This window comes from Phodopus roborovskii, unplaced genomic scaffold (assembly GCF_943737965.1).
Source record: "Phodopus roborovskii unplaced genomic scaffold, PHOROB, whole genome shotgun sequence".
Lineage (NCBI taxonomy): Eukaryota > Metazoa > Chordata > Mammalia > Rodentia > Cricetidae > Phodopus > Phodopus roborovskii.
The window spans coordinates 168,982-178,447 of record NW_026126581.1 but is presented as its reverse complement, the minus strand read 5'-3'; the positions used below and the strand labels follow the sequence as shown (position 1 = coordinate 178,447).

The window sequence follows — 9,466 nt, the reverse complement described above, 5'->3', positions numbered from 1 at the left end:
CATAGAGCAAAAGATACCTAGCCTACGATCTATAAGCCCAGAGAAGCTTGAACCCTCTTCCAGAAACAGATGATGGGGGGTAAACTAATAAAGGGACTAGACCCTCATTCAGCCACCTACTTTATCAGCCCTCACAGTCTACAGAAAAGATATGTAGGCCTCTGACTCAGCATATGACACAAAGAAACTCCAGATCCCCTGGCCTGGAGCTTAGGGCTAAAACTGAACACAAAGAAACTCCAGACCTGATCTACCACCACCACCACCACCACCACCACCACCACCAAACCTCCTAGATTCTTGGTTCCTGGAAACTGTTTGGCCACAAAAGAAACCCCAGGGAACACCAAACCCTCCCCTGTAGTCTCCAGAATACAATTCTGAAAATTATTATTATCTATGAATAGGCCACCTGCAGTAAAAAGACAAAACCATGGAAACCATAGAATGTTCCCTCTCAGCACTGACCAATGAGAATAATTGGTACACAGTTATTTCATGCCAAAATATGACTTTGAAAAATTCCCTGATTGTTCCCCAAATATCTATCAATCAGAAACTAACCCCGTATCTACTGATGTAATGTTGTAAATTTTTGCCTTTAAAAACCTGACAGTAGACAAGGAACTTGCTTCCTCTGGTGGCTGCTGCATCATCTGGCTAGACGAATTCCCTGTCATGGTTGGATGAACAATAAACCTTATGCATTTACATTAGCGGGTCTGTCTTTCCCTTGTGGTCTTTGGGGATCCTCATGACTTGGGCACAACACAGATGGAAGCAGATGCAGAAATCCTCAACTAACCAATGGGTCAAGTTCTCAGTGAGGGTAGAGCTGATAATATGAACAAAGGAGTCAAGATCATGATAGGGAAACCCACAAGATCAACAGACCTGAGTTAATGAGAGATCACTGACTCAGGTCTGACAAATGGGGAATGTGCATAAGACCAAACTAGACTCCTTTAATATAGCTAATAATGGTGTGACTGGGACAATATATGAGGCCACTGAGAGAGGGTCCAAGTCTAACACTACTGCACAAACTAACTTAGTGGAGCCCATGCTCAGTCTAGACACATGGGTGTGGGGGTGGAGAGGTGCCTTGGTCCTGCCTCATCAAGGTATGGGACCCACTTAGTAGACTTCCTAGGGGAGGCCTTACCCTCTCCATGGAGCAGATAGGAGGATAGGGGAGTGTGGGGAGACAGAAGAGAAGAGGGAGTGGGAACTGGGATTGGAATGTAACTTAATAAATTAACAAAAATTTTAAAAAGGGTAAGTGGATTCAACTATGGTCATTAGGGCAGGTCCAAAATGAACAGGACTAATAGTAATTAGGACACATAGGAAAGATGATGTGAAGACAGAGGAACAGTGGATGGCATAGAAGTCAGGAGAGACCCAACGCTATCCAAGACACCTTGCATTTGGAAGGTCCAGAACCATTGTTCTTGTGTTTGGTATTGTAAGTAATTAACCCTACATCATGAAAAGTTTTTTATCCTATAATTTAAAATGACATAGGAACAGGACAATCTCCAAATCTACAGAGAAAACCTGTCTAAAAAAAAAATGACATAGGAATAAAGCAAAAATAATCTTTAAACAAGAGAAATGGAAAGAGGAATGAAAGCAAGCCACATTAGTTGGAATGGAGTAAAATAGTAAAAATTGATAGACATTCTCCAAAATGTGTTGTCTTTCCTTTTTTTCAAACCCTTCCTTTATGCCTTGAATTCACAGAGTTCCACCTGCCTCTGGCTCCTGAGTGCTGAGATTAAAGGTGTGCACCACCACCACACGGCTTAGTGCCCTTTTCTTATAACATGAAAACTGAGTAAGGGAATATTTTTAAGGCTTGTCTCCATCTACTCAGAAGTAGAAATATAGAACTTCCTGGTGAGTGTCTGAGCTTGTAAAAACCCCATGAGAGCAGCCACATGAAGATCACCACGTCTGTACTAACCAGAAATATAAGGGATAAAAGTATATCTCTGTTCCTGGCTATAAAAACGCTGGTCCCACAACTGAGCCAGTTCTACTTGAACTGTGTCAATCACTTGCTTTATGTTTTGCATTTCTCAATTCTTCTAAGCCATCCTTTCATATTCACTTCTTTACCTTTCCATGTTTGAATAAAATTACCACATGAAGCTGTAGAAGTAAATCAACATATCTTATAACATTATAAAAGCCAGAAGTCTAAGGTATGTACCCAAAAATGTGCCAAAATAGAACTTTTCTTTGCTGGCCCAAGACAGTAGGTAGTAGGACCTTGGACTGGACCCAGAAAAGCTCAGAGAGCACTATTTACCCAGCACCCATTGGTTTTCATACCACATTTTGATCTAGTCATAATTGTAGCCACAGGTTCTCTCTCTTCTTCAGGTATTTGTAACCCATCCCAGAGCTTTCAGGTTTGAGCACAGAGCCCTTCACACTCTTCTTCATGTTTTGATTTTTTTTACTTTCCAGCTATAACAAGGAAAGGCAGTGGTTACACCAAAATCATGAAAGTTAGCCTTCTATTCTCTCAAATGAAAATGTTTGGGCCCATGGGAAGAGAAAGCACTTTCATAAGATCCATTTATATTTATATTTATATCTTCTCTGTGTGGCACATGTTGACTATTACTTAGCTTCCTGAGTGCTCGGATTATAGTTTACGTGTGTGTTATCACACTTCTTCATTGAGTGCTGAGAGACTTGTGTTCATGCCATCTAAACATACACTATAATGCTGTCATTGCCATAGGATATCAGACTTTAGAGAATACAAATTTTTACTTGTTTTGTTGTTTTGTTTTGTTTTAAGAGTTATTTATTATATGTAGTGTTCTACCTGAATGTATGTTTGTACAAAAGTAGAGGGCACCAGATCTCATTATAGATGGTTGTGAGCTACCATGTGGTTGGTGGAAGTTTAACTCAGAACCTCTGGAAGTACAGTCATTGCTCTTAAACTTTTAGTCAACTCTCCAGTCCATTGTTGTGTTTTAAGACAGGGCCTCATTATGTAACCTGGACTGGCCTGGAATTCATTGAGATTCATGCTTTTGCCTCTTGAGTGCTGGGTTTAAAGGCATGTGCCACCATGCCCAGCTGAGGATTAAAATTTTATTTTTTTTTATTATAATTAATCATTAGGATAGCTAAAATGACTAATGCTATTTCATGTGAAATGTCAATTACAGTTCTAAGAATATTTATTACATTTCTTATTCACACAAATGGTTTAGATTTTTTTCCTAAATAAAAAGAGGGTCTGGACTATGATTAGGAATCATTGGCTAGGGCCTATGATTCCTGATACTACAAGATTTGAGTTCAGCCTCTATCACTAAAAAAGCAAAATAGAGGTTTAGTCAATAAAGTATTTGCCACTCAAACAATAAGCACAATGCTGAGTCTGGAAGGGAATGCTGGAAATCTTAATGTTGTGGGATGTTTGATCACTATGTGTAAATGTGCCTGCCTATGGTACCTCATTGTTTTAATAAAAAAAAAAACTGAATGGCCAATAGCTCAAAAGGAAAGGTTAGGTAGGACTGTGGGCAGAGAGAAAAACTCAGGGGGGGGGTGGAAAATGCCAGGAAGACATGGAGGGAGCTGGGCATACAGAATGGCAGAGCATAGACTAATAGAAATAGGTTTAGTTATAGGAAGTATTTGGGAACAAGGTTAAGTTAAAGGTCAAGCAGCTTTCATAATTAAGAAGTCTATGTGTCATTATTTGGGGACTGATGGTTCCAAACAAGTCTGAAAAGAAAATCCCACTAAATCTTAGCACTGGAAAAGTGAGACAGATCTGTAAGACTCAGTGGCTGACAAGACTACCTTAAGAAGTGAGCAATAGTCCCAATGAGAACTTAATCAATAAAATGGATATAGTAAAGACACTTGGAATTGAATTGACCTTTGACACATGCTCTCTCTCTGTCTCTGTCTCTCTCTCTCTGACACACACACACACACAGACACACCACATACTAAACAAACAGATATATTACACATTGTTCTTTGATTTTTTTTGGTCTTCACTTAGTATCTGCCTCCACTTCCCTTTTTTGTTTGTTTGTTCAAGACAGGATTTCTCTGTGTAGCCCTGGCTGTCCTCAAACTCATTCTGATGACAAGGCTGGCCTCAAACTCAAGAGATGCCTGCCTTTGCCTCCCTTAATTCACACTGCCACTTTATTTAGAACTAAGGCAAAAGCTGTCAGTTTTTTCAAACTGATAAATATTAATGAGTTATTAAACTATAATTTGAGCACATATTCCCTGCTGTAGCAACTTCTGTTGTGCTTCAATGTTCTCCAATGATAAAGGAAAGACACTTTGAACTTCACACACTACATCTATTTCAAATCTTGTATCAGGAGTGTGTTACAATCCTTCAAATAAAATATGATTTGTTTATTGATATTGACAAACTCCTCATGCCTTGTTCTTAAAATAAGTGAAATTATTATAAGATACCTAGAAGCCCAGTGAATTTTTAGTGGAGAATGTATGTAGGCAGCATACCTTTGTTTCCCTCAAAGTTGCCACATGTTGTTGGAACAGGTTCAGCTCTTCTAACATGGGGACAGAGGCACTATCCACATCATGCATAAGCATACAAAGAATTTTACAGAGTTAGTGATCTTGTTCTTGCAGTAGCTTAAGTTTCTGATTTCTCTCCTTTTTCTGTTTTCTGAGAAATTCTACTTGAGTGTGCAAATCTTTTTCTAGTCAAAGAGTTGTCTCTTTTTCTTCCTGTATTAAATAAGATATGACTATAGTTAGGTTCAAGGATGGGAAGGAATCTAGGAGAGAATATGAATGACAAATATTTAAATTTACAAACAAGACAGTTTAAGCCTGGGATGGTGGCACACACTTTTAATTCTAGCACTTAGGAGGCAGAGGGGCAGGGGATATCTGTGAATTCAAGGCCAACCTGGTCTACAAAGTGAGTTCCAAAATAGCCAGAAAACCTGTCAAACAGAAAAAAAAAACTTAGCTTATAGCCAACTAAAAGATGATATAAAGAGGATCACCTTGGATTTCTAGCAAGGAAAGGCAAATAGGACCTTATTTATTGCTTGACTTGTATGATATGGCTAAGAAAGACTTCAGAGTCCTGATCCTCCAATCTCTGTTTCAGGCACTGAGATTACAGGTATTGGTCACCATGCCCAACTTCCTTTTCCAATTTTTACTATAGTAAAATACTCCTAAAGATTATTGCCCTGTATTTAACATCTTTGCCATTTTTAAGTGTATAGTGTACTGGTATTAAATACAGATAGTCTCCAACTTAGCAATAAACTTCATGATTTTTCATCTTCATGGAACAAAAGCAATATGTACTCAGCAGACTCTATACTGCAAGTATAAACACAGCCAGTTTTTCACTTTCAATGCAGTACTAATACAAACTATGAAATACATTTAAGATGGTCTCACTGGCCTTGAACTTTAGATCTTCCTGGCTCAGGTTTCCACATGCTGAGATTACAGACCTTCACTATTACAGCAAACAACAATCAGGTATGTACAAATTTTTGACACTGTGAAAATACACTGACATACACAGTTCATACCTGAGAACAGGACTGTCACTTGGAGGGTAAAGGCTTGTTGTCAAGCCTGACAATCTGAGTTTGATTTCCAGAACCCACACAGTAGAAGAGTAAATCCAACTCAAGCAACTTGTTCCCTGACCTCTACATGCTGACGGCATGTGAACAACCACACACCCACAACAAATTCAAATACAAAAAAAGAAAAGAAAAGAAAATCACCTCTAACAATAAAGATCTCATGTTTTAAGATTTTATAATTTTTTTAAAAATTGAATAGTTTTATAAATTTAATATTATTACTGCTATTTGTGTATAGTAGGGGGAACATGCACTTTGCCATGCCATGCCATACATATGATAGTCATGGGACAGAGTTATGGAGTTGATTCTTTACACTCATTCTATTTTTTTTTTTTTTTTTTTAGAAAGTTTCTCTGTGGATTTGTAGGTTGTCCTGAAACTCACTCTATAGACCAGGCTGGCCTCGAACTCACAGAGATCCATATGCCTCTGTCTCCTGAGTGCTGGATGAAGAGCGTGCATATCACCACAGCCTGGCATTTCTGCTCATTTGCATATGGGTTCTGGAGATTGAACTCAGGTCACCAGGCTTTTACACTTTATCCACTGATAGCATCTTACTGGTTTGATCTCTTCTTTTATTTTTGACTTGAGGGTAAAACTAGGACATCATGCTGGCCAAGCTTTCACTACTGAATTGCATCCACAGTTAGATTAGATTAGAGTATTGAATTAATCCACAGGTTGGACATGATGGTGCCCAACACTAGGCTGTGTTTTTTGCATATGTACCATAACCAAGTATCAGCTACACTTTTCAGTAACTGAATTGGATCAACTGTACAATTCTCTAAAAGTTATGATGGGTTTTTTTATAATGTAATCTAAGTTAAGAAGCAATTGTAAATATAGTAGCGTAATCATCATGACCACTACCTTTAGAACTCATTTCATCTTGCAAAACTGAAATCATTAATTTGGCAAAATGTCCTCATTTTATGCTCCCACAAATCCAAATCTATTTTATTACAGCTGACTGTTTTATGTGCCAGAATACTTTTGAAGAGTTGTGCAAGGACCAGAAAGCTTACTTTGGTTATCTAGAAGATGGTATATCTAGTTCTTATTAACTGAATACTTACAATAATAATCCTATGAACACCTCTTTACCAATAACAACCAATTTAGTAGATCCGGCTCTATTCCCAGTGGATAAAAAAGGGAATAGAGTGAGTATTAATTATATGTTGTACAAACATAGTTTCACTTAGCATTATTAAAAACTTTCCATACATTCAAGGAAGACAGATGTACCAGTGTACTGCCAACTTCTCATGTACCCAATTTAATATTGAATGTTTAAGAAAAAAGAGAAACTTTTTGTATCAAATCTACATCATTTATGTTAATTTAAGGAAACTGCTCTAATGTCACGATCTGCTTGAATGCTGTTCCCTGCCAGGGATCAATTATCCTTACCCTTCAAAAGGAAGTCTGATTGCCAGACTTTCTCCATTTATAGACACAGGTAGTAAGCTTTTCCTGTAATAGTAATTGGAACATGAGATCCAGTCATCATTATCTTTCAAAGCTCCCTATGTGTCCCAACTTTTCAGAACCATTCTGGACGGTTCAGTGGTATGTAGCTTTTGATTATTACAAGAGCCACAAAGGTTGAAGTTTGTCTGGTACTTCCTCTTTGTATCATTAGGTATCCTTGCCTCTTATGTACCCACTGTATTCTGTGGGGCTGGATGGTAGCACAGACATATATGTGAAGAAAAAAAGATATATGGACAGAGGACAGAGACCAACTTTTGGGTGATACTGTCTACATTGCTTTTTGTTCTAAAGACTAACTTACAAGAGTATGAGCTTCTCTCCTGAATGAATTTAAGTGTGCTGCATGTGAACCTGCTGCCCAGTGAAGTCATAAAAGGGTGCTCGATTCCCAGGACAGTTGTGAGCAACCACATGTGCTGGTAACTGAAACCAGCTCCTATGCAAGAGCAGCAAATGCTCTCAACTGTTCAACCTTTTCTCCGGCTGCTATCTTGTTTTTAGGTATTTTGAAGACATGGTCTGTCATTGGTTTGATGCTTAAGCTTCCAATATTCACCTTTCTTTGCCCTACCAATGCTGAGGTTACAAGAATATGCCACCATTATGATTTTTTCCCTTGAGACAAGGTTTCCCTGGCTGTTTTGAAACTCACTCTGTAGACCAGGCTGACCTTCAGATCTGCCTGCCTCTGCCTGCCAAATGCTGGGGTTAAAGGCATAAAGCATGGCCCGGCAATCTGGCTTATTTTGCAAGGTGTATGAGGACTGAATTCAGGTTCTCATGCACTTGAGGGGAGGACATTACCAATTAACCCATTTCTGCAATGTCTCCCTACCCCCCGCCCCTTTTAAACAAAGATCCATGCCACCCTTGTCCTTAAAGTTAAAACATTATTATGCTCTACAAATCTGAAATACAGCAAGAAGTGCTTGATAATTATTTCATATCAATAGGGTAACTTAACTACCTTTCACATTTCTCATATGTATCCTCCTCTTACAAGAATGCTTTCCATTTGCATTGCTAAGTTAAAAACATATTCCTCTATCTTAGACCCCAATCAGTCCCCAAGCACTCTGTACTGCCACACCTGAAATGGCTTCACTTGAAACTCACTACACACAGTACTCAGCTCCTCCTGACTGCAGCTGTGGGCAATGAAACATGAACAAGAAGACATTATGGATTCAATTCTCGCTCTATACCTTATATGGATGGGTTCTGGTGATTGAGCTCAGGTCTTCAGGCTTATATCATGAAGTTGCATATGCTTTTACCTATTAAGTTACCTATCCAAGCCCCTAAATATTTCTCTCTCAAAGAAAGGTTAAACTTAACAGATACCATTACAGGCTAGAGAGATGGTTCAGAAATTAAGGCTATTGAATGCCCTTCTGGAGGATATAGGTTCAATTCCCAGAACCCACATAGCAACTCACAAGTGTCATCTACCAGGTGCAAAGCTGTACATGGCATTATCATGTCATGAATGAATTGGCTGTATCTTGCTGTAGATTCTGGTACCAGACTGCATCTCTATAGTGGCTTCCTCCTCTAGAGACCCATACCTTTTTGTCATGGCTGACACTCCAAACAGTCAAGACTTGAGACCTTCCAACTCCCACACGCAGGAGCATGCTGGAAACATGCAATTATGAGGTCAATGAGATCGAAGTCCCTCCAGGCACCAGGAGCAGGACAGACACAGACCAACCAGCCTTTTAGAGCATCAGCCTCAGTCTGATGTCGTCCTCCTTCTCTAAGCCCAGAACCCTCTAAAAAGAATCATTTACTACACTTATGCAGAGACAGTATCTTAGATCAAGTAATCTTAGATCAAGATTAGTGTGTTGAAAACATGATTGAAAGCTACCAGACTAAGCCAGGGTAGGTGGAAAAGCATCGTACAAGCGGGCCCCCATACCCATTTCCGCCAAACAGCTCTGCCATGCTGGGCTCTCCAGAAGACCCACTCAGGCATTCTCGCTAGCAGGCAAAGGTAAAGGCTAGATTCTAGTTTTAATTCCTCCCCAGGGGATTGGTCCTACATGCCACATGGCCTGTGTTCTGCACCACTATGGTTCCATCCCGGAGTATCATCTCAGAGCAGTATCTTCAGGGAAATGCATTATTATGTGGATTTCCTCACCCAGACCTGATTTTTTCTCCGACAGAAAAAGAAAAACTACACAAAACACAGTTTAGATTTTCCAGCAGTCAGTCCAAACCTGAATCCTCATTATGCCACCAGAATATAGGTTACTCTAAATCTTGGGTCCCTCTAATTCTGCACTAAATGTAAAGTATTT

General features: G+C 39.2%; 1 pseudogene; it reads right to left on the bottom strand.

Moving 5' to 3' along the window:
* Window positions 1-1,969: 1,969 nt before the first annotated feature.
* Window positions 1,970-9,085, bottom strand: LOC127236270 (protein regulator of cytokinesis 1-like; annotated as a pseudogene).
* Window positions 9,086-9,466: the final 381 nt, after the last annotated feature.